The 23,687-nt window shown below is 51.8% G+C and overlaps 7 non-coding genes across 7 annotated transcripts; 4 read left to right on the top strand and 3 right to left on the bottom strand.

Moving 5' to 3' along the window:
* Positions 1-7,472: 7,472 nt before the first annotated feature.
* On the bottom strand, positions 7,473-7,545 carry Trnak-uuu (transfer RNA lysine (anticodon UUU)). Its single transcript has one exon. It is a non-coding gene; the product is annotated as a tRNA-Lys (tRNA).
* A 760-nt stretch (positions 7,546-8,305) lies between these two features.
* Positions 8,306-8,410, top strand: Trnal-caa (transfer RNA leucine (anticodon CAA)). Its single transcript has 2 exons — positions 8,306-8,343; positions 8,365-8,410. It is a non-coding gene; the product is annotated as a tRNA-Leu (tRNA).
* Positions 8,411-10,861: 2,451 nt separating this feature from the next.
* Trnar-ucu (transfer RNA arginine (anticodon UCU)) lies at positions 10,862-10,950 on the bottom strand. Its single transcript is given in 2 exon segments — positions 10,862-10,897; positions 10,914-10,950. It is a non-coding gene; the product is annotated as a tRNA-Arg (tRNA).
* Positions 10,951-13,813: 2,863 nt separating this feature from the next.
* Trnas-aga (transfer RNA serine (anticodon AGA)) lies at positions 13,814-13,895 on the top strand. The gene has a single exon. It is a non-coding gene; the product is annotated as a tRNA-Ser (tRNA).
* A 3,561-nt stretch (positions 13,896-17,456) lies between these two features.
* On the top strand, positions 17,457-17,528 carry Trnaq-cug (transfer RNA glutamine (anticodon CUG)). The gene has a single exon. It is a non-coding gene; the product is annotated as a tRNA-Gln (tRNA).
* Positions 17,529-20,157: 2,629 nt separating this feature from the next.
* Positions 20,158-20,239, bottom strand: Trnas-uga (transfer RNA serine (anticodon UGA)). The gene has a single exon. It is a non-coding gene; the product is annotated as a tRNA-Ser (tRNA).
* A 1,019-nt stretch (positions 20,240-21,258) lies between these two features.
* Trnas-aga (transfer RNA serine (anticodon AGA)) lies at positions 21,259-21,340 on the top strand. Its single transcript has one exon. It is a non-coding gene; the product is annotated as a tRNA-Ser (tRNA).
* The last annotated feature ends 2,347 nt before the right edge of the window (positions 21,341-23,687 follow it).

Below are 23,687 nucleotides of genomic sequence, written 5' to 3' on the forward strand. Positions count from 1 at the left end.
TTCAATGGCTTCAGGTTCCTCGAAGGCTCGAGGTTTCCTGCTGACCCCACACTGGGGTCCCGTCCAGTTGTGCCCTGAAGGAAGGCTTGAGCAGCCACAGGACCAAGGACTTGCTTGAAAGAGAAAAAAACCTCTGCTTCACAGAGTTGCTCCAGGCCACTGAGAACGGGGCATCAAGGGGATGGAGTATTGAGGGATGTCCAGCCTTGGGATTTAGGCTGGGCCTGGGCCCCTCCATCAGGCCTTTCATGGCCTTGGAGGAACCACTTGGAGTCTCTCGCTGATGGAGAGTCAAATCTGCACAGTGGTACCCTGGTAATCAGGTCCAGTGGTGCCACTAGGCACATGCCTGGCCACCTTACGCATGTGCTAAGTTACCTGCTCAGCCTTTCCTGTGCATAGGCCTGGACACCCTGGCTCTGGACTAATGTTTAACTCAGAGGTGGATCCAGTCTCAGAACGGGCTCAGGCATCACACTCCCACCTTTCCCAATTGTTTCCTTAGTACCAAGGCATGAGATACAGGCGGAAAGTGGCTCCCGGGCAGGTGGGCCCTCCCCCTCCCAGTGGGCCCTCCCTGCCTCAGCCTCCCTGCCTCAGCCTTCCTGCCTTGGCCTGGGCCGGCCACTGATCTCTCCCCATCAGCTGCCTCAGCTCCGAGGTTAGCTGCTGCTCTTCCAGCTCCTGTGCTGTACCTCGGCAGGCTGCAGCCATTTGCAGAGTCCTTGGATGACACCTTCAGAGTTCAGTCAGATTTGCTTTTAATAAAAAGAGTGGTCTAGAAGGAAATGACCTCTTCAAGATACTCATTTTGTTACCCACAACCATGACCTAGCTTCTTAAGACTTTAATAATGTCTGCTTTAAAACAGCTATTTCTCCAGCCCACCTGTTCTAATGGTTTCAGAAATGTGACTTTGCCTACTAGTTGCCTCTGGGGCTGCATGGTGGTTAACAGCGCTGTCTCCTCTGTCTCAGGCCAGCGCTCTGGCGGGAACCAAGATGAAGGTCCAGTGGCGGCAGGTGCACCTCCCTCACCTCCCCCCTGCTGCCCACAACCTTCTCTATTCGTATTTCCCAACGGGGAGGGTTCGCTGTGGTGCCGTTAGTCAAGCTAAAGCATCAGTGCTTTGCCTTTCACCCTCAGATGTGTGTTCAGTAGGGTCACCCTCAACACCTGGGCCTAGGCTGCATGTGGTGGCACACACCGTAGTCTCAGGTTTTGGAGGCTGAGACAGGAGGATTGCTGTGAGTTCCGGGCCAGCCTGGTCTACATAATGAGTTCAAGGCTGGCAGAGCTAGAAAGCAAGACTGTCTCAAAAGGAAAAAAAAATCCTGTGTCTACCCAGACCTTTATTACAGACAGCAAAATTAGGTAGAATTATTAGCTGTCAGACAGGGCAGGCCCTCGAAGGAGTCAGCACAGAAGCTCTATTACAACTGCCGGTGGAGACACAGTCCTTGAAGCCAGACGCCAAGACAAAGATGGAGGGACTCATCTACTTCCCAGGGGTAAACAGTAATGGTCGACATTCTAACTAAGCATCGTGGGGACCCACTCAGACTGCCTCTAAGCCCAGGGGCATTTAAGGACTCCTGAAGATGTGAGCCAGCATGTCTAGCACAGGGGCACAGTGGAATACAGTTATGGAGCCCTGACTCACCACAGGTGAACCGCCATGCGCTGGTTACAGCACTATGTAAGAATGTAAATATGAGACAGCCTAAGAATTACACAATAAAGATGCAGGCAGCCCTTGCTCTTTTACTGTTGTGCTCTGCTCTGCTCCACGCTGCCTGCTGTTATTGCTGATGCTTTGTACACGTGCACTTTTTAACCTGGGGACCTCACCCTTGAAAATCTCCCCTGGGCCCCCTGAGTAGGCCAACAGCATCCATCACCTGGGTGGGGGACCAGGACCTTGGCCCATCCCTTCTAAGGAAGGCCCTACATGCACGCTGCCTGGCTGCTTCTCTACGGGATCACTATCACCTAGCAACAGGACTTGTAATCTTACTGGTTGCCCATGGTTTTGTTTCCTGTAGGCCCATGTGGTGATTTTGTGCCACCTCGTGACTTCATACTATAAAACTTCCTTGAGAAATGCGCTTGTGGAAACCCACTCTCAGGGCCACCATCTGTCTTTCTTAGGCAGAAGCAGTCTTTCCCTCAATAAATATTTCCTATTGTTCTCAGCTTTGTTTTTGTTTTTGTTTTGCTTCAGGTTAGCTATCAACCCACTGTGTAGCGCTGGGTGGCCTGAAACTCACAGGGATCAATCCTCCTGCCTTAACCTTTCCAGTGCTGGGACCACAGGCCCATACCACCATACCTGACCGATATTTCCCGCTCTTAATCTCTGTTGTTCCTTAGAATTCATTCTTCAGTTTTGGGGACCGTCCACTCCTCCTATCACATATCAGCAGCCGCATGTTTTATTTCCCCTTGGAACATTTGAGTTATTCGAAGGTCCAATATCACCTTGTTAACACTTTTACTTGCAAGTAGAGTCTCTGCAGTTGTGCCTAACGGAGATGAGGTCATTTGCACTGGATTTTGGGGCCTGTGTCTAGGGACAGCATCTTCATAAGGAGAGGGGAGGACATGCAGGTGCCGAGGCCAGGGGACCCTGGCAGAGGGTGCAGTAGCTGGGTGACCAGCCTGGAGCCGCTGGAAGCCAGGCGGACTCTTCCCTGAGCAGCTGGGGGAGGGGCCTGCTGACTCCTGGGTTTTGGATATTGGAGCAGAGCTGCTCTGGGAAGCCTCCCACTGCCCTCTCGGTACACACACTCATGTCCTGAAGGACCCAGGCCACCTGCAACTTGCTGCTGCCTCAGATTACAGCAGTAAAGTCCTCTGTGAGCCCGCTGCAGAGCTCAGCTGGATTTCACTGAAGAATGGTCCCAGGAATGAGATTTCTAGGACTAAAATGCTATGCAGGAACAACAGACGCATTTAGTATCAAGGCTGCAAAATCTAAGACCTAGATTTTAAGAACCATCTAACCTTTATTCCAAGTAGAAATTTATGTATATCATATATTTAAAATAGGATCCTAGGGTCATGGTGCAGACCTGTGATCCCAGCACTACGGAGGCTGAGACAAGAAGACTCCAAATTGGAGCCCACCCTGGACTACAGAGAAGACCCTGTCTCAAAGCAGTCCATGGCAAACTGAAACAGGAGGGGCATCTGACTCACATCCTGGGCGACGACGTCCCAGCATCAGGCGAAGCTCAAATTAAATCCCCAGAGGAGGCAGGCCTGAGGAGAAAGTTGAATGTGTTCACTGTTGATGAACATTTGTTCATTATTCATGACTTAAAAGGTATTTAAGGTGCTGATCATAAACTTTTGTTACTTTTAGATTTGCAAAGTAACTTGGCAAAGCTGTTTCCTGCACTCATCATAGTCCTCAATGTGTAGCCTTGTGAGTTTCCTGGGAATTCTCTGCAAAGAAGAAATTTCAGCACCAAACACACACATGTCCTTCAACCAGCATCCCTGAGGCCTAAGTGCTGGTCCTCCCAGCTAGCACAGTGCTGCATCTCCCTGTTTCTCATTCTGGAGGCCAGGGTTCAAGTACCAATTGCAGTCTCTTTGTGACATTTTGCTTCCGGTCAGATTCTGGCATAGGTCCAACACCAGCTGGAGCTTGCCCTGAGCTCCTGGGTAACCCCAGGGCCTTGGCTTGGCCTCCTTCCTCCTCGAGCCATGCACCCAAACTCCTCAGGGAAAGGAGAAACAGGTCAATGCAGAAGATAACCGTGAGGCAGGCATGCTGGCGCACAGTAATAATCCCAGCCCTTGGGAGGCTGAGGCAGGAGAATTGGCCTGAGTTTGAGATGAGTCTGGGCTACAAAGTGAGACTGTGTCTCAAAAACCCTAAAAACAAAATAAGAAGCAGAAGCAGCGACAGGAGAAGGAGCAGGAGAAAGAGGAGGAGGAAGAGGAAGAGGAGGCATCCTGTGTGGACTTGCTTCCCAATTTGGTTTCCGTTTAATTGATATTACCTAAGCAACTGCACTCATAATCTTATTGGTTGACCCTCGATTTGTCCCCCCTTAGACCCATCCTACCTCCTGGCTTTGCTCAGTAAAACTCCCTTGAGAAGTGGGGTCCCTGGGCCACCCGCTGGGGCCCCCTTCTGTCCCTCTTAGAAGCTTTCTTTCTCTCAATAAATACATGCTACTCTTGACCTCTGCTGTTCTGAGAATACATTCTTCAGTTTGAAAGAACACACCCTCTGACACTGCAGCTCTAGCTGAGAAGCAGTATCATAATCCACCCTTCCTTCTACATTCTATTTTGTCTATGGGGTAGGCAGGCCATGCTTGGGTGCAGGAAAATATTAAATGGCTCTTCTCAATATGTGAGGGTTAAACAACTTCCAGTATTTAAGAACACATTCCAAAAGAGTAAGGGAATTTGACACTGAGTTTCCTGTCTGAAACACAAGAGGAAAGTAACTGTCCCTCTCAACCCCTACTTGGTTTCTATGTGTCCCCCAGGGGTCCTCTGAGGGGGGCTGCTCCACAGCAGGTGGCTGCTATCTGGAGAGGGACAGGGACATTGGCTGGGCCAGACACCCCACTCCCTAGTTACCTAGGCAATCTTCATTAGCAAACACACTTAGAGAGCTCACAGGTTAAAATCTGTACCCATTAGCGAAAGTGCTTCCCTCCACCACGCACATAAATGATGAAAACCAGGCCTAGAAAGGGAGAGAGAGGGCAGGGAGGTCGGGGATTCTCCCTTACACTGAGCGTGACCTGGTCCTTTAAATACGTGCATTCTCCTGCACATATTTAAGAATAGATACTGATGGCTCATCTGAGCCGGAGGTGGGATGTGTGTCCCTCTATCTAAGATGATTTCCCTGTCTTCGTGTCAGCAAACACACATTTTCAAATGGCTCAACTTAAAACTTCTTAGTTTTTGGATAGGAGGAAAAATGTGAGACAATGCAGTGTCCCTCCTCTCTAACCTTTAGTAGCAACATGCCTCCAAAAGGTAGAGTGACAGGGAAAGGCCTGACATGATGTCAGAAAGGGGAAGCCTTTTCTTCTCATGCTCATGGTGAGCTACACCCTTGGCCTGACAGGTGAGAATGGGGAACCTCAAGAGTTAGACTGCCTCCCTGATACCGGGAATGAAATTCCAACCTACTGTATGTCTGGTAGGAGTTCGCGTTGTCTAAAATCGAATAATGAATTTCAGGAACAACGGAGGTCAGAATATATTTATTGTGAGAAAGAAAGCATCTGTCTGAGGGACAGAAGGGGTCTCAAGCAGGTTGCCAAGAACTTTGGCTCTTCTAGGGACTTTAATAGAATAAAATCATGAGGTTAATTGGGTCCACGGTGGGGAAAAATGGGAAGTTACAAGATGGGCATAAGGCGGGACAGAACTGTGGTCAACCAATAGGATTAATTGCTCAGGTAAATTTAATTAAATCAGGAACAAATGGGGGAGCGAGTCTGATAGTAAGCAGGCAGGGTTAACAGCCGAGACCCTTCCTGTGGAGGGCGGGATACTGACTCCTGGCTTCCTCAGGGTGATAAAGAACTATTTGGACTGTCAATCCATTTGCCTGAGGAAGCCAGAAGTCAACCCAACCCCCCACAGGAGGAGGCACTCTGTTTGGATATCTACTTGCTGCCAGACTCTCTTCCCCATTGGTTACTGATTTAATCAATTTTACCTGAGCAATTAATCCTATTGGTTGACCACAGCTCTGTCCCACCTCACACCCACCTTGTGAGTTCCCAGGTTTTCCCCATCTTGGACCCAACTCACCTCATGGTTTTAATCTATAAAAGTCCCTAGAAAAGACCAGAGTTCCTGGCAACCCAGTCGGGACTCCTTCTGTCTCTCTCAGACAGAAGCTTTCTTTCTCTCAATAAATAGCTATTCTGCTCTTACCTCTGTTGTTCCTAAAATTCGTTATTCGATTTTAGAGAACACGGGAGTTTCTTTCTCCTGTGTCACTTGGACCCACGTCACCTCGCGGTTTTGCTCCATAAAATTCCCTTGAAAAGCGGGGTCCTCAGCAATTCATTCAGGACACGGCTGTCTCTTTCAGACAAAAGCTTTCTGTCTCCAGTAGATAGATTCTGTTTTCTGTTTTTTGGTACCGGGATCAAACTCATGACTGCGTGCTTACAAGGGAGGCACTTATGCTGCTGAGCTAAATCCCCAGCCCATGGGTCATGTTTTCAACATGGCTTGTTCCCAGAATTCATTCTTGGATTTTATTGAGGACAAACTCGTTTGGGACATCTGGCTGGCGTCGGTGGGGAGTTTCTCTCCCCCGTGTCCTAGACTGCCCGGCCTCTGAGGTGGAGTTTAAGGGACAGGAAGCCTCACACTTGTTCGAACTGTGTTCCTCCAGGAGAAATCCCATCTCTCATCTCTCCCCCATGGATTCATTGTAGCAAAGAGTTTATTTAGTTATTTTACCAGTACTGCAGCTCGAGCAAAGAGGCCTGAAATGAACTTCCTCAGGCAGCTCAGAATGCAGCCCATTCCTACTAAATTCCTGAATTTCAAGGAACTTACAATGCAAATTAAGCAGTTTCTTCTAAGAGATCTCATTTCCCCGTAAACCCTACACACTGGAGAAATCCCTATAAGTAGCTCTAGATCAGAGTCCATGTGGGCCCCCTCCTGAAAATCCAGGAGCTCTTTGCCTTCTGGTTTCCAGTAAAAACTCTCCGAGCTGCCTTTGCTCATGACTTCACCGGCAATGTTCGTGGCACCTCGAGCGCAGCACACGCGGCCTCCGAGTGATAATCACAGCGAGGGGAACATAAAGGAAACGTCATCTAGCAAATGCAGTCTTGGCTCTACGCATGCAGTATTCCCTGACGAAAGCCTTGATTTTCTGTCCAAATACTATTCACAGTCTACAAAATCCACAGTGCCATCCAAAACCTGTACAGAAGTTCCAGAATGTTCATACATGATGGGAACCTCAGGGTAAGGACAATGGGGCTGCAAGGACAACACAAAATAGGTTGCTAAACTGTTTTCAAAATACATTGGGAATTTAGTTCATCCACTGTAGTTTGCAAAGTGACCATATCAGTTGTTTTTCCACTGATGGGACAAAGTGTCTGAGGTAGACAATTGTAAAAAGATTTATTTCAGCCCACAGTTTCAGAGTTTTTCATGCATGTTCAAGGCAGAACAGCAGGGTGGAAGAGCTGGTGGAGCAGACGCCCACTGCTCGGGCTGGAAGCAGAAAGAACAAGGCCTCTGCTCTGAGAGGTCCTAAGCCAGCAGGGAGGACACAAACTGCCTCACAGGCCAGGGCCCAGACAAAGGAGTGTGAAACGTACAGTATCTATAAATCATCTAACCTTAGGGGATATAAGAAAGGAAAGCTAGATCAGGTTTTAACTTTAGAAACAACAACGAATTATTTGAATAAGATCTGGGCACGCCTTTGAAATCAAAAGTAACACCAGTGCCTGCACAGGGACTTGAACCCTGGACCCTCAGATTAAAAGTCTGATGCTCTACCGACTGAGCTACCCAGGCTCTAAGTAAGGCTTTCCTATCATCCTTTAAATAATTTAAGTGCCCCAGTACTTAGGCACAGCAGACAGGGCGGGGGGTCTTCATAAGAGCGTCTCGCCTCCTCGGTTTCCTTCTCAACAGCCCGTTAACCTCACGCAGGGCTGTCGTCAGTAGTCCGGCCAATTACAGAGTGAGAATGCAGGGAGATGACGGTTGTCCCAGGAAGCGGTGGCCGAGCAAGGGTTCTTCCGTGCACTAGGCGCGGCAGTCTGGGCAGAGGCCCCCGCAGGAGCCGTGAGGGACGGAGCCTTTCTCGGGCTGGCCGGAGTGGCCGCGGAGGGCCCTCCGAGAACCCCGAGATGCAGAGCGCACAGGAGTGCGGGACCGGGGCGCATGGCGCGGATCCGGGCGCGGGCCGCTGCGGGGTCCCTCGGCTCGGGGCCAGGGCGGCGGGGGCCAGTGCTCCCCGCCTTGCCTGCGGTTGATCTCGAGCCCCGACTCCTCCCGGGGCTCCGCCGCCCCTCAACTCAGTCCACCACCGAGTCCCGTCCTCCGCTCCATTCCTGCCTCGGGTCACCGGGGGAAGTTCGTGGGAGACGGACGTGAGGACACGAGCCAGGGCGCGGAGAAGGCGAGGCAGGGGCCCAGGCGTCTTTCCGCGTGGATGAGGCCCCTGCCTCCCTTGAGTCGTGGGGTCCCGCCCGGGGCCACAGCTCGTGTGCACGCAATGTGGACGGCCAAGCGGTGGCTACAGAGACTTGCAGGAACACTGACTGCGGGTGTCAGGATGGCCGAGTGGTCTAAGGCGCCAGACTCAAGCTTGACTTCCCACAACGGGGTTTCTGGTCTCCATATGGAGGCGTGGGTTCGAATCCCACTTCTGACATCGTTATGTTTTGCTCTGGGGTTGTGCGATTCATTCCTACGTAGCTTTGGGCATGCAGTTTGGAGACGTCAGGCTGGCTCTTATTTTGAATACAAAATATTTTTTTTCATTGGTTCTTGGAGACTGAGTCTGGTTGTGTGTAGTTCAGGCTGGCCTTGAGCTCACTATGCAGTCCAGACTGGCCTGAAACACCACTATTGTCCTGCCCCCGCCTCCTGAGTGCTGGGATTACAGGCATGTACTATCTGTCCAGTCAAGTACAACTTTTTATTTAAAACTTTACATTTTTATGAGTACACGTTTGCAATACGTGACCACATTCACCCATTCACAGTGTGCAGGCATCGCCCGTACGTACCACCGGGCACGTGCTTGCAGAGCACTGGGTAAGGCTTCACTGGCGACCTCACCGCTGCAGCGCAGTGTGGCTTCGGCGCAGGCATCCTCTGTCCGTGCGTCCCCTCTGGCCCAGGCGGCTGCGTCCTCACAGCCTTCTCCAGGTGCAGGGCGGTGACAATTGCGGTGCCTGCTTTAAAGATGGAGGTGAAGGCTTCCTGCTGTCCCTCTGTGGGGGCTTCTCCGGAGCTCCGCTTGCAGTGTACCTTGTCATTTTCAGTGGTGTCCACCAGATGTGTTGCAAGCGGTACCAGTTCCCCCACGTACTCATTAAATTTTTGTAGATAAAAGTAAACATTGTCTCTCGGGTTTGCAAGTTTCTGTTTTCCTGAATAGCATGCCTGCTGTGGTGGACTGATAACAGGTGGTCAGCGTGGAGCACCAGCTGAGCTGAGTCTGTGGTGCTAAGGGAGAACTGGAGAGGAAGGCTCTAGCATTAGGGGTTCTCCTTAGTGTTGTGGATTCCCTGTGGTCTTGGTTTTCTTGTTGCCTTGGATTTCCCTGGAGGAGCATTCTAGCTTCTTTCCTGACATGAACTCAGCTGTTCTCATCCTCAGAGGAGCTCAGGACCTTGTTGTCCCTGAGAGTGGTTGTGGTTCTCTTTGGGGGAGCGCTGGGCCTTGCCTTGAGCATCACTTCCTGGTTCCACATGCACAGCCCTCAGCTGCTGGCACAGATCCTTCACCCCACTGGTGCAGAGCTTCCGCCAATGACCTCCAGGCCTTCCCAGCTCAGATCTGTGAAACAGACTTACATGAGACAATGTCATGGCTCTAGGTCTTCAGCTGGACTATGCAGAATGTTGTCAGGAGATGCAGGCCCTTGGCCTGATTTTGGAGCTTCTTTAGTGTGTGGACTTTTCATGTTTGACTCTTTGGGTGATCATTATAAAACAATTCTATAAATTATGTGTCCTGTATGTAGTTGTTTCCTTGCAATCCTGACTACAACACCTGCTGTTATTCACTTGATTCACACGTTGTCCATCTACGTTCCCTAGTGGTTAACAAAGACTTGCTCCTTTGTTACCACCAGCACCATTTGCTACCCTTCTGCAGCAGTAGCCTGGCAGTTCAGCCTAAGGCAGCCCCAGGTCTGGGCTGCAGTCTGCTCAGCAAGGAAAGGTGGAGGTTGACCAGTTGCCTCCATGCCCCTCACAGGGTGCAGGTGCTGGGGACACTGCAGTGGATCCATGACCCAAAGTACATCCCGGTTACTGTCCCTTCACAAGCAGAAGGGCTGTTCCAGAGGCCATGTTTTGCAGAAGCCCTAGGTTTCAGGTGGGAGTTTTTTGTTTTTTTGTTTTTTTGTTTTTTTTTTTTAGCACAAAGGTGCCTCGGGTGCTATGGAACAGTATGCAATGCATAGAGAATGATACCTGCATATTGGGCAGCACTGCTGCTGTAAGGTCCACCCAGTGCACAGCAGATGGGGGACACACACACACGTGTGTGCAAGTTCCTAGAATGCATTATGCAGTGTTACCTGTTAAAAAGCAGACTGCTCTTCATAATCTGTAACATTTTCGGAAAGTGCTGGGGGGAGGGATATCTTTGAGGAGCCCGAGGTCCTACAGTGGGGAGCGGAAGGCACTGCCTGACCACTGCTTCCCGCTACAACTAGTGCTAGGCACCCTCACCCGTGGTTTTACACCTACATTAGGGTTTAATCGAGTTTGAGAGCTGGAACCTCGCTGTCTCCATGAGCTTACAGGTGTCGGAGGGAAGGGCTGGCTCAGTCTCCTGTTCGAGCTGGAAACCTGTATGGCCATTCGGGTCCTCCAATCCTGCTCAGTTTTCTTATTATTCTTTTTTTTTTTTTTTTTTTTTTTTTTGGTATCAATCTTTCTAAATAGCTAAATTGTTAATTTAGAGTACTGGAATTACAAATGGGTACACCATCAGGTGTGAGTGATACTGCCTTTTATCATGTCCTTTGATTCATCTCTCAGGCATTGTTTGTCTTTTCTGGTACCGAAATCGAACTCCGGACCTTGAGCTTTCCTGGCAGGCGCTGAGCTGTATCCTCGGCTTGCCTCTCAGGCAAAAGCACTCGTGACTCTGGCGGGACTCGAACCCGCAACCTTTGAATCTCTTTCAATGTTCACTAGAAGTCCAATGCGCTATCCATTGCGCCACAGAGCCTGCATGCGGCTCCTACCCCCTGCTAAACTGCTTTATTATAACTCGGTTTATTGCTCTAACCACTCCTTCCAGTGGCCGTGAATTCACCAAAAAGGAGACCAGAGACGCAAGGGCCACGCACAGAGTTTCTAAGCCTTCCGATGGCGATGGTCTCTCGTGTCTCCAGAGTTTGGCCGAGAATCAGGAAACAGGTCCGGCCTGGCTCTCCAGACCCAGGTCCCCCGGCCCTGCTGGCTCCTGCGTACGGGTGTGCAGGCGGCGCTCGAGGCGCAGGCTTCGGTGACCCCAGGCCACAGGCGAAGTCGGTCAGGACTGACCCTCCGGGCGGAGACCAGGATCCCGGAGCCGGACGCCACCGGCCGCCCCGCGTGTCAACAGTCGCCAGTGAAGGGGTGGGACTCGGGCCCAGCAGAGTCCTCAGCGGGAGAGGGGAGAGCGGAGCTGGCCGCAGGAGGGCGGGCTCCGCCCGGGCTGAGGGTCGGGCCAGGCAGGAAGGCCCAGCGGCCGAGCTGACCCGCGTGCCCCGGCACCCCCCTCCCCCGCCCCACGGCTTGGTCGGTGGCGCAGAGCGCAGCTCTTCTCGCCGGTGCCGGGGACCGGGGGGAGAAGGGGGAAGGGAGGGTGGCGGGGCCCCGCGGGCTTCGGGCTGGAAACCCCCGCCGCGTGGCTGGACGCGGCGCGCAGGGCTCCGGCCGGCCCGCGGTCACTGGTGCGTGCGGGCGGGGAGGCCGCCGGGTCCCCGCAGCCCTCCGGGCGTTCTCTGCCGGGCCGCGCTGGCCTTCGGCCCTGGGTTTCCTGCCGGCCGCGGGGAGAAGGGGAAGGGACGGAAGGTGACGGAGAGCGCGGCACAGGTCAGGCCGTGGGCGGGGGGCGTCTGCAGTGACTCGCTCCACTTAGGAGCCTCGAGACTTTTATTTTGGCACTGGGATTACAGTCAGGACCACCGCACTAGGCCACATTCCTGCCCCCCCCACCCCCGTCTCTCTGTCTCTGTGTCTCTCTGTGTCTGTCTGTCTGTCTGTCTGTCTCTCTCTCTCTCTCTCTCTCTCTCTCTATATATATATATATATATATATATATATATATATATATATACTGGTTTTAAACTATAGTTTAAAACTAGTTTTCCCTAAATCACCAAATTGCCCAAGCAGGAGCCAATCTTGCAAGTCTCCTCCTGCCTCGGCCTCCCAGCCGGGTGGGATTACAAGTACGTGCGCTGCACCCAGCTCAGAACTGTTTCTGCTTTTGTTTCGGGGACGAATACGAGAATTTTGAAGATTCCTGGGACATCGGTTATGAGACCGCCTCTCCCCTGTGCGGGCGATCATTAGACGGAAGCTCTTGCTTTATTGGTCCGCGGGGCTGGGACTGTCACGGCCCGGGGACAGCGGCGCAAGGCCTGGCGCCCGTGGTCCCTGATCTGCACGTTTCTGTACCTGGCTGACATCCACGGCTCAACTAGGGAATGAGGCTGGCTTCGGCGAGTTCCGCCTATTTTGAACACAACGCAGCCGAACTCAAGCTGACTCCGGATTGAAAGCTGAGGTTTCCCTGCTTCCCACCCCAGCTCGGGACCGCCTCCGCCCGGACGGGAGAGGTGTGGGGCGCAGGCGCGCGCGGCTGCGGGGCTCCCCTTGCAGCGCGGAGCAGACGAGCGGGGGCCCAAGCTTTCCCGGCCGCGGAGTCCCGGCCCCTCTCCCGGGCTGGGGCCTGGGCAGCGCGGCGTCGCGCCTGTCCCGTCCACGCGGAGCGCGCTGGGCGCGGGGTCGGAGGAACGGGACGCCGCGCGGCTGCGCATTAGGGTTTCCTGACCCCCGAAGCCCGGCCGGGAGAGGAACCGGCTCGTCCCGGCGAACTGAAGACCAGGAGAAAAGTGCACCCGAGACCTCAGACGCGGGGCGTGTGAGCCCTGCACCGCGAAAACAAAGCAGGAATGCGTGGGAACGAGACCGGAAGCCCCCAATCTGCGCGTAAATCTGCGGTGAATCCGAGCGACACGGGGTCGCACCCGGTGGTCCGGACTGGCCTGGACTCTCCGCAGTAGGCAGCACAGGGAACCCCGAAATCAGGCGCCACTCCTGCCTCAGCCTCCGGACCAGGGACTGCGGCGCGCTCCACCACGCCGCTCCGTGACTGCATTTCGTGTGTTTATTAACTGCTCTTCCGTAATCTGGGTAATCGTTCGATCTTAAGTTAGATCTTTTTTAATAAACTACTTTCTCAGCGATAATTGGGTTAAATAGAACTGTGGAGAAATGTTTGCTGCTTCTGGCTGAAAGTAGTGCTTTAGAGAAAAGCGATTACTTAACCTTTCTCAAGATGCATCAAATTCAGCGCCTCGGAAAACAAAAATTCAATTTTGCTACTTTTTCATTTTTCTGAGAAAGCAGCCAGGGTCCCACGGGTGCTCCTGGGCCGGCTCGCTGCACCTGCTTTTCCTCTTTGCCCTCCTGGAAGGAGCGGGTGCCCTGGCATTTGCAAGCTCACACCCTGGGGATGCGGTCGTGAGGCGCTGGGTTTGGGGTTGGGGTCGAGGTTGGCCGGGTGGGGTCCGCCACGCCCTTCTCCTCGGGGGCGCTGCATGCCTCCAGGAACCCTCGGTCCCCTCTGGGCTGAAACCCAGGAGAAGATCCAATTCCAAGTGGGCTGCGCGGATGCGGACCCACGCGAAGACTTCCCCGCGCGACGCAGAGCCCGATTTATCCCAGGAAGCCGGCGCGGGCGATGGGCCGACCCCGTCGCTCCAGGTGAGGGCGCTGGGGTAAGAATATCCGCGTCTTAGCGCCCTGGGGACAGAAAGGACGAGAACGTGCGGAACGGAAGATCCCTTTACTCTTTGTGAAGATTTCTTGAGGCAGTTGTAGTCGTGGCCGAGTGGTTAAGGCGATGGACTAGAAATCCATTGGGGTCTCCCCGCGCAGGTTCGAGTCCTGCCGACTACGTGTGTTTTAGCCTGGGTGACCTAGAAGGTGTCACTGGAGATTGCAATGCCTGTTCTACTTTGAGGAGTCTACACCCACTACCGTCCCCCCAGCGACGCGAAGTTTTAGTCTAAAGGTCATCCCACCCCCAGCCCGACGAGTCAAGTTCCTGTTCCAGTTAGACCAGACTTTCAGTCAGTGTGGGTTACAGCAGTCCTGGGATATAGCTGTGTGCCTGGGAGAACACCAGAAGAAATCTTGGTCTTCACCCACTTGGTACAACGAAAGGCAAGGTGTGTGCACCTGTGCAAAAGTGTCAAAACTGGTTTTTTACACACACAATGAGCCATCTGACAGGTTTTGTGCATGTTACCCTGAATGGGGGCGAGGCCGGGATACACTCACACAACCTTCTGTTGAGTAGATGAGCACTTTCCCATAGTGGAACCAGGGTGTGGCTCTCAGAGCTGGGCGTGGGCAGCGGAACCGGTCTGCCCTTTATGGGTTTGGCAGAACACCAAGGCGTGTACAGGAACTCCAAAGCAGCAGTGGGTGTGCATGTGGGATTTTTTTTAATGTTTTCTTTTGATTTTCTGGTAGAAGTAGCCTGATTCAGTGCAGTTCAGTAAAACAGCACATGGAAAACTAGATTTGCAAGTTTCATGGTCTAAATGAATAATCAGGTGAGTCGTGCACAGGTGATGGCATTGGTCATGTGAAAAGAAGTTCTTACCACAGGGAAATGGAGCAAGAACAGAATAAGGGCCTCCCTGATTCAGGTGATGGAGAGAACAGCAATGCTGGAACATATTTGACCAATTAAAGTGGTACAAAATAGTCATACAAGCAAATTGGAAAGATCCAGTGATAGAGCTAGGCCGGAAAACACAGTGTGGATCTTGGCAGGGGTGAAACCTACCGGACAGAATGCAGCCCTGCCTTTCAATGTCAGAAACTGTAACAGATGAAATGTCACAGGCTGTGAAATACATAGATGATGAAATACAAGTAAAATGTTCAGTGTGTGACACTAGTCTTACTCAAAAATGTGTTTATTATGACAGCTCACTAGATAAACTGAAAGCATCCACAGGTTTGGTATACGTAGCAGACCTGGGAATCACAGGAATCATGGTAATCACAGGAATATAAAAGACTTACAGACATGGCTTGAAGGTTTATGGAAAACAGTGACACTGAGGAAATCTGGTTTCCTTCAAATCCACTGAGATTTGTTGATGAAACCACTCACCAAGAAGGAAAAGAACTGGTACTCTTGCTGCTATCCACTCATTGTTGGGAGTAGTCTTAGTTACTTTTATCTCATTGCTGGGACAAAATACTGAACACCCAAAATGAAGGCAGGAAGGGTTTATCTAGCTCACTGTTTGTGGAGGTTTGAGTCCATAGTCAGCTGGCTCCAAGGAAGGGTGGCGGGCAACACTTCAAGGCAGCAGCCAGAGCAGAAGGGAGGGGAGCAAAGCAATTCTCTTTTCTCCCTTATGTTATTAGCAGGCTACACCCGTTGGGCGAGTTTAGCACTCACACCATCTGCCTGCCCTCCTCTTGCACAGCCTGAGGATGCTTAAAAAATAAGGATTCTATGTCCCTGATGAGTGTTTAAACTTCGAAACTTCCCAAGTTGACACAATGTATCAATCATAACAGGAGTTTTGCTTCAAAAGGCCAAGTAATTTACACACCATCTGGACACACTGGTGAACATCTCCCAGCATTTTGTGGTCCACTTTAGCTTTTGAACAAAAGGAAAGGAGCGACTCAGTTCCTTTGTTTAAAGCTGTACTAAAACCTGGACAGAACTGACTCCTGAGAGGATAACTCTTTACAACAAAACCAAAGGCAGAGGCGATGTCATTGATGAGTTACACAGCAACTATGACACCATCTGAAAGCACTGGCCTATACTTGTGTCTTACTCGACCTTAACATGTGTGGCATAGTTTGATATTTTACAAAAACAATAACAAGTGCAAAATACCATGGAAAATTTTTCTTAGAGGATTGGGATTGGAACTCATAAGAGATCATTTACAGCAGAGAAAAACAAAATGCTTCTCCTGAGGAACCATGCAAAAGCACCGTGGTGCACACTGCTGAGCTGTCAGGTGAGCAGGCAGGTGCAGCATCACGAAGACCCCCTGTGATGACAGGAAAACAAAAAAGATGTCAACTGCACCATAGAGAAAGGACAGGAGAAGAAAAGACATGTGCTGTCAGTGTGAGCAGATGGAGCATGAGTTGTCACGTGTGAAGACAGCCTGGGCTGTGACAGTTGAAGTAGAGATTATTTCTGTGATAGATCTTTGGGTTTACATTGTAGCTCACATAGGTTGTATTTCTGATGTTATCTTTTAGATTTTGCAAACAAGTACACAGCTGCTGTGAAAATGCTGATGTCTACTCTGAGCACTCATTACATATTTGATATTTTATTTTACTGATATCTTATTTTTCTGCTAAGTGCACCTTGCACAATGGAGTAGAAAGCTCCCGACCAAAGAGGAGGGCAAAGTCTGGGAGAATAGCCCAGTGGCATAAGTGACACCCTGGCAAGTACAAAGTCCTGAGTTCACATTCCCAGGGCCAAAAGAAAGGGAGACAAGAGTGCTGTCAGTGTAAGTGAGATGGGTGTGGAACACCGAGTTATCTTGTGTAGAATTCCATTAGATTTTCACTATAGTTCATATAGGAATTTATTTGTAGTTATTTTTTAAGTTTTGTACACCAAAAAACACTTGGTGTTGAAAATTTTGATGCTTTTCTAAAAATACTCAGTAAACATTAAAAATTCAACTGTTACGTACTCACTGTTTAATATAAGAAACCTCATAAAATTAAAATAATTCACCTGTAGAAATATTTTAGAGTAAATATGGGTATTTTACACCCCCTACAATGAGCCTTTATGCCCAGCTTAAGCAATGAACCCACTAAAGCAGGACTTAAGGGGTAAACCCCCCTTTACCGCCCGTAGCTGCAACTCCCTGGCCCTGCACAGATAAGCTTGGCACCTGTGTCCTGGGGACAGAGGTCACGTCACCGCGTCCCCGCGGGTCTCGCAAGGCTCTGTCTTCTCCTCAGGCTCTCTTACTAATGGCTTTGTCTGCTTCCGTGCCCTCACCTGCCCGCCCCGGGTTCTAAGGGCTAAGGCCCTCAACCAGAGGCAGAAAGCTGGAGCCTTCCCTTGGTTCTGGGGCTCAGCCCTTTTGGACCTCAAAAGCTCCAAGAGGAACCAGGGTGCACCCGAACCCAGTCCATCCCCCTGCCCCGCACTGGTCTCCCCGATCTCTCGCATTCCGCAGCCCTAAAACTACGTAATCGATGCACCTGGTCAAAGGTAAGGAATCTCCAGCCTCGGTTTCTTCGTGGGCATGGGGACCGAATCACCCACTCCCTCGCGCGTCAAGTAGTAAAGTGCATCAGGGACAGAGGCCTGCGGTCGCCGGAGCCCAGGCCGCGCCCCACACCGAGTACCCGGGCACCCTTAAATACCGCCAGAGGCGGTGCGAAACCGCGCCTTTACAGTTCCTGTAGCATGATCAGGAAGACTGCTCCCAGCAGGGTTCCATGGTGTAATGGTTAGCACTCTGGACTCTGAATCCAGCGATCCGAGTTCAAATCTCGGTGGAACCTAGCCTTTTCTTTCACGCCCCACCCCTTCTCCCCAACAAGGAAACGTGAGTGATGGCAGTCCACTTTGCGCCGGACCCTCCGGAGTTGCCACCCCTGCCTCCGGATGAGGAGACCCGGCCGGAGCTCCACGCGTGCAGGATGCGATTGAGCAGCGAGGGACAGCAGAGGCCTGCGGAAGGCTGCCGCCTGTACTCAGGTAAAGCGTGTTCTGTTCTTTGGGCATGTTTTAAGATTTAAACACCAAACATCAAAAATGCGGGTGCAAATCGGGCGTGGTGGTGCACGCCTATGCCTGCAAACCCAGCACTCGGGAGGCTGAGGCAGGAGGATCACGGAGAGTTCAAGACCAGTCTAGGCTACAAAGTGAGCTCAAGGCCAGCCTGAACTGCAGAGCGAGACCCTGTCTCAAAAAGGCAATAAATACATAAATAAATAAACAAATAAACGCGGGCGCTGAATGATTCAGTGGCATCGGAGGACGCAGGGTTAATAGCAAATTTCTACCAGCACCTGCGACGGCTCCTGCCCCGACGCCCAGAACCCCGTTTCTGTGAGCTACAAAATGCAGCGGCAGATTCGCAGGCGCGGAAGGAAGGTGGAAAACCGCAGCTCAGGCCGGCTCCAGGCGAGGAGAGTGTGAGCCGCGCTGTCACTGTTAGAAACGGCGGCTGGCGTCAGAGCTTTGAGCGTGAGCGCGCCCGAGGTCGCCCAGAGTCACTCCAAACCGCAGGCCTGGGTGGGGCGTCTCTGCTCCCCGCAGACAACGGCACTTGGAGGGTGCTCGGCCCTGCTGCACGGAGGATCAGAGCCTCCCTGCGCCCCGGACCCCGGGCCGGAGCCGCCCGCGCTCCCCACACAGTGCGAGTCGCGACCTGGTGGTGGGATTGCAGCGCGGCTGCAAACTGAGCTCAGCGCCTCCCGCTACTGGTCCATGCAATGTCCCACTTTCCATGTAATTATTTGTTAGTATTTTCCTTCTCAAACAATAACTGTTTGTCTTCCAACTCCACATTTCACTCATCTGCTGTTTTTAAATTGTTAGATAATGTTTTATTCCAGTGGTTTCTCGTGAAATACGTAGTTGTTTTATTTTCCTCAAAAATCATCTAAACAGTAAAGTGATCTTTGTGTCATTCTTATATTGGATTTGTTACATCGACCTGCGGTGTCGTACTCGGGTCAGGCTTCCACTCTGTTCTGGGCAAAAAGACTGAGCAGAAATCCAAGCAGTATAAGTAACTGATTCACAGATATTTTCCTATAGACTTCTGGGAAAGATCAGGACAGATACTGGACGGAAAGCATGGAATCATTTTATATATTTGCATTTTATTAAACTAGACGGTGCCAGACTTTTCTGCACGTTCTCTAACTTCTCGCCAGCATCATGTGCATATATATATCTCTGTATGACTCTGAAATTTCTACCATCTTAACTTTTCTGAATCAAAAAGCACGAAGCAATGCACGCTTGTTTTAAACTGCATCTTTAAGGCATAGCAGTTCTGAGCACTTGCTGGCTTTTCCGTTTACTTTTATTTGTAAATTGGCCCGTGTAAAGACCTTCTCTGAACTTACTGATTCGTCTTTATTTTCAGAATGGATTATTCCTACTCTCTTCTTCTCTCTCTCTCCTCTTTCCCATAATGGATTATGTCTATTTTTAAATATATTTAACATTTACATTATAATAATATTTACTACTTCCTGTAGATACTAATATCTGTGCAATTACTTTTATTTTACGTGAATGATTTTTGCTATATATTGTATCTCATTCTTCTGAAATTTTTACCACAGTTCTAAATTCATCCATATATCAGGTGCAGACCTATTCCTCCGAAATACCGCATACCACTTTCTGGTGTGAATGCACTTTTTGTTTGTTTTCTTGAGACAGAATCTCACTATGGAGTTCTTGGACACACTAGGAGGCCCAAGCTGGCTTCAAACTTACAGCCCTTCTGCCTCAGCCTCCCTCGTGCTGGGATCGTGAGCGTGCGGCACCACACGCAGCACAAATACACTTTCTTTGACACTAAATGTATCTTAGCTGAAAATAAAATCCCTGGGGACCGCCGGTTCCTTACACATCTTGTGGACTGAAGACTTCTCCTCAGTAATAAGGTGAGCGTTTTACTTGCTCCCTAAATAGCTATTCCTTTATTTTCAAAGTCACGTGGTTTTATAAGAAATTCTCGGGATACTGACCCGTTGGGGTCCACCCGCACCCCGGAAATGCTGCAGCGTTGGTCTCCTTACAGTGCTTACATTCCGCATCTGTAATGTTGGCTTTCTTTTTCCTCTGCCATTCCCTCTTCACTTTGCTCCAGGCCTTTGTTTCAGTCTTTCTGGACAAAGGCTAAAACTGTTTGTTAGCTGGCGTCACTTGTGAAACACGTGGAAACATTTTTACCCTGAACGGGATGCGCGGGCAGGACCTGCTGCCCTGGGCCTCTCCGCGGGAGAACCGAGGACAAGCCCCGCCGCCGTCGCGTCTTCCCCTAAGCTAAGGGACCTCTCCAGCCAAGGTGTAAGGGGCTCTTTTCGTGTCCAAGACGCTCAGCCCCGATTCTGTCTGCCGTCCAAAGGGAGCCAGGACCCGAAAGTAGGGCGTTGCGCGCAAAATCGTAGTCGGCAGGATTCGAACCTGCGCGGGGAGACCCCAATGGATTTCAAGTCCATCGCCTTAACCACTCGGCCACGACTACCTTCTCCGCCTGCACTCAAAGGACTATGAAGAGAACGCAGCGGGTGCGGGGAACCGTGCGCCCCGACCTGGCCCCGAGCGCGGCCCCGGCCACCCCGCGGGTCCCCGCGTGCGGAGCCTGCCGAGCGCCCCGGTGAGCGCGGAGGAGACTGCGGGAGGGCAGCCTGCGCGCCGCCGAAGGCACAGGCGGGTGGGGCCTTTGGGGCGCTGGGTCGTGGCGGCATCGCGGCCCGGGCTGGGCCTGCAGTGTGAGAAGGGGCGGAGTCGCCTGCACCCGTCGGGGAGCCGCACCCCGGCGGGGACAGGCACGGCGCACAGCCCTGCACTCCAATCACGATCGGGAAAAGCAGAGGTCGGAGGAGGATTTGGGGTCCACTAGTTGGACAAATCACCTCAAAGGCACTAAAAAAGAGCACGCTGAGCGACTGAAGCCTCAGTAAATGCCTGTGCCGCAGGGATGCTGGGAAGAGCGGGCTGTAACCGGAGAGAGGCGGACGTTCTGTCTGCGGGTCGCTGGGGAAGAGGAATGATCCAAAACCCTGGCAGTGCGGGTTCCGCGCTGTGGAATTATGCGTGTTTACTTGTTTTTCTACAGTGTGATTAATACCTTGTGATCCAAAAGCAGTATTAGAAGTAAATTTAGAGCTATGTTTTGTTTTTGTTTGCTTTTTGGAAACGAGCTAAATAAAATTCAGCGCACCAACTTGTTTTGTTTTGCTCTCTGCTCTAACGTCGCTAAGCACGGTGTGTATTTTGGTAATCTCTGTTGTTATCTCAGAGATTGCTTTTGATTTCAGTTTTTCCACAGCTTCATTCAATCGCTTTCTTGCTACCACTTCAGAGAGGTTTGCTTTGTTTCTCTCTAGCTAGTTCCGGCTAGCTTTGGACTCCCCGGGTAGCCCTGGCTGCCCTCGAACTCTCAGTAATCCTCCTGCCGCACTCTTTCGAGTGCGGGCATTACAGGCGTGCACCACGTGCCCGAATGCACCTACTTATCCTAACGATGTCTATACTTCCTATGTAGTCGTGGCCGAGTGGTTAAGGCGATGGACTAGAAATCCATTGGGGTCTCCCCGCGCAGGTTCGAATCCTGCCGACTACGGTGCTGTTTAGGCTTATGTTTTGCTGTTGTCTAAAAGAAGCCTGACTGACTGTTCACTTTATGGCTTCGATTTTTAAAAACATTAACCAGCGTATTTCCCAAAACAAAGTGGGAAAATTACAATTCGTTTTAGTTTTAAGCAATTCGAGCACATTCTTGAGTTTTTCTTCTAAGTACAGCCCAAGCATGGCGATGCTTTCGGCTTTGTTTGTTATAAAAAAAAAAAAAAAAAAAAAAAAAAAAAAAAAGGCCGTATTGAAAGCATCCTTTGGCTGTGTGCGTCTCCGCAGAGCCGCTCCTGGGTCGGCTGCGGGCGCTGCACCCCTCGCAGGACGCAGGCACCCCGTACCGGGCAGCAAGGGCAGAGCCGCGGGCGCCGGTCGGGGCCTCCCGTCCGCAGGCCGGAGCCTCCTGACAGCGCTGCGGCCTCGCGATCGGGTACCCACGCGGGAGCGCTAGCGTCTCTCTCCAGCCGCGCTCGGGCCGCGGCCGCCGGCGGTGCCCCCGCAGGTTTCCTGAAGCAGCTCCTGGCTCCGGGAGAGGTGAGCAGCTGTTTGCTGACTCGGTGGCCCCGGAGCGGGGAGAGCCTGCCAGTGTTGTTGGGAAAAATGTGTAAAGGGCGTGCGCGGCAGTGGGTGGGTCCCGAGTGGGTGGATCCCGAGTGGGAGTTTTCTGGGAACTTGGGTTTCTCCGACAGGACTATGCGTCTGACCCCCGCGACGAGCCCACCAGGCAGGGAGCGGCGGGGTCTTGAAGAACGATGCTTTCCCTCCTCATTCTACCGTTCGCCAGGGGCGAAATCCACTCAAACTGCGGCTTCTAACTCTAGGTACAGAGGACGCGGCCTCCTCTGCGCTGCCGAGGACCAGGTCGGAGCAAAGGGCAAGCGCGGGGTGGCGAGAGCTTGGAGAAAACGCAAGGTCTCAAACCGAAGGGCGCTTCCGCTTTGGGGGGCAGGGGACCCGCTCCTCTGGGTCGCCCACAGCCTTGCTGCTGTAAACAGCTGGCCTCGGGGGCGGGTAGCCTGCTCCGGGGGTCTGTTAACCTCAGAGGGGAGACCCGGCCTGTTCCGCACAGCTGCAGCCTGGGCGCCCGCCCATGCTCACGCCCGAAGCTGCTCTGTCTCCTAAAGGCCATCATTTTGCTACAGGACGGCCCAAGTGTCTTGTCTGAAATCTGTCTCCAAAGGCCCGAGAATCGAGGCGCGTTGCCAGTCCCGCGCTGTGCGATGACCCTGCTACGCCCGAGTGCAAAGCTTTATTGGAAACGATTGCGCTCCAGAGTATTTGTGAGGTTCACAGACAGAAGCGGCCACATTTATCATGAAAGAAATGTCGTCGGGGCCTTGGTGGGCCACGTGCTGACCCCCGCGGCCAGATCCATCGGTCCCCTCCCGCCGAGATCAGTGCCTCTTCCTAGGCCTGAGTCCTCGCCGCGGGACTCTCTCCCCGCAGCCTCTCAACCTCCCTCCCCTGGAAACCGAGTCAGGAGGTCCACACAGGTGTGCGCAACGCCCCTGTGCCTCTGTGCTGCGGGCCTCAAGTGTCTTCAGCTCCCTGGCGGGGAGCCCTGCATCAACCTGCGGTGAAAGAGAGGAACGGGATGCTTCCATAGACTAGGAGGCTCCAACAGAGGACATTCTGGGACGGGGCAGACTAGCAGGAACAGGACGCTGTAGTGACTTTAGTCGCATATTCCCCTCTCAAGCGGGATTGGTGGGGAGCGCTTGACCTGGGTGATGCCAGCAGACTAAGACCCAGTAGGCTAGGCCAAACCAGGTCCTTGCACCTGGCAGTGCACCCTAATGCAGTGAAGCCTTCAAAGGTTGACTGACCTGGAGGGGCAGGCCCAGCAGAGGCTGCCCAGGTCTGTGTCTCCCTAGTACACTGCAGTGGGTGGGACCTAGCCAGTTGAATTCAAACAAACTAATCGACAAAGAAAGAAACAGCCTCCTGTATAGCTTGTATGGAAGGAACAAAAAGTATGGGAAGAGGGAGCAACAAGAAAGGGTCCTCAGTCCCCAGTGCTGAGAACACTGATCCAGGAAAGGTAAATGCAAAGGAGAATGAGGACAGAAAACATGCAATATCAGACACGGCACCAATAGACATAAGCTGATATCTCCGGGACCTCATAGATGAGTTCAAAAGTGAAGTATTTAACCAAGTAAAGCAAGATATAAGTAGAGTAGTTAAAGAAATGCTAAGCACCTCCCAAGAAAAAACAGATGGTGGGATGGAAGAACAGAAAAAATGGAGAAAATAGAGAAAACGTAGAATACATGAAGCAGGTTGAAAGAGATTACCAGGAAACTGAAAACTCTATTGAAAGCTGGCATAACAGCTTG

This window comes from Cavia porcellus, unplaced genomic scaffold (genome assembly GCF_034190915.1).
Source record: "Cavia porcellus strain 051 isolate PalLab524CR breed Dunkin Hartley unplaced genomic scaffold, mCavPor4.1 scaffold_13, whole genome shotgun sequence".
NCBI classification, from domain to species: Eukaryota; Metazoa; Chordata; class Mammalia; order Rodentia; family Caviidae; genus Cavia; species Cavia porcellus.